Raw genomic sequence first — 1,291 nt, 5'->3', positions numbered from 1 at the left:
AAGAGCATTCCGTGCCCTGCCTCACTGACCTCTCCATCTCGTATTTGGGCAGCAGACTCGAGGGCTCGGTCAGGGACCTGACCCATGCTCTGGCCGCCTCTAGTTGCAACGGGGAGGGGAGGATGCTGCCACCAGCCCCACCCAAAGCAGGGACGAAGCCCCATTACGGTGGCGGTGTCCACCGTGCCTCTTCTGTGTCCGAGGTGGCCTGGTCCAGCTGCGCGAGGGACCGAGCCTTCCACCCCGAGCCTGCCTTCACCAGGCTCTCCCCGGGGCGATGGCTCGGGCGGTCACAGTACACGTTAATCCAGCACAGGACAGGTGAGTGGTTTTTGCCAAAACAGCACAGACCACGTCTAGATCTGGTCGTCACGCCTTTGAGAAATATCCGCATCGATAGCAATCAGTTCTTTCCCGGATATGTTAAAAATGAATTGACTGTATATAAAGCACATTCTTTTCCAAAAGGCATATTTACCGAATAGCAGTGTTTTAAGGACGTTTTTTGCAAGTAGAGGCATGCCACAAGTCACAGGGGAAAACTTCGCCCATTCGTTTTTTGCTAGGCTCCTAGCGTTGAAATATCATCACCACATACCTGCTTGAGAGAGAACGGAATTCCGCACATCCCGTCACAGCATCTCAGCGTGAGATACCAAATCCCTTTGAAACGCCGGCTCTGCCAGCCGGACCTGGCACGCGCGTCCCTCTCCAGCTCTAAGGGGCTTTGTAATTCCCCCTGTACTCCGGAACGGGCAGGTTGGCGACAGCCCCAGCCTTTCCTCTTCTCCCGTAGCCAGCTTTGTCGGCAGATGCTCATTTGCTTTCACATCCTCCGAGTAAAATTTACCATTTTGTTTGCTCGGGGTAAACCCCGAGATAAAGCCCAGAGCGCGTGACAGAAATGCACACAAACACGCTGTGCTTTCTGGCGCGGCAAATGAAAAATAATCTTTGTCGGCAGGTGATAGCCAACGTTTCCCCTTCTGGACCTTGTGGAAAATGTTCCCTGCTAATGTATTTGTTTAGTTCCTCTGCTGTTATTCGTAAGACTTTGCATACAGGTACAATACCAGCACGTTAAGCGCCCACACATTTCATTCACCTAGTAAGACAACCTCACGGCAACCAAGACTGGAGTTTTTACCCCTCTCTCTTCTACTGCCTGTAGCTTTTCTTTCGTAGCAATGCCCCGTTTTGTGGCCCCAAGGTTCCTTCTGCGCCAGCATTCCATGAACTGTTCTTGCTTCGATGGCCATCTAGCGCTGTGCTGTCCAGCTTCTAGGTGAGA

Source organism: Pygoscelis adeliae, unplaced genomic scaffold, assembly GCF_000699105.1.
Source record: "Pygoscelis adeliae isolate BGI_AS28 unplaced genomic scaffold, ASM69910v1 Scaffold390, whole genome shotgun sequence".
NCBI lineage: Eukaryota > Metazoa > Chordata > Aves > Sphenisciformes > Spheniscidae > Pygoscelis > Pygoscelis adeliae.
Note: the sequence above shows the minus strand (reverse complement) of the source record.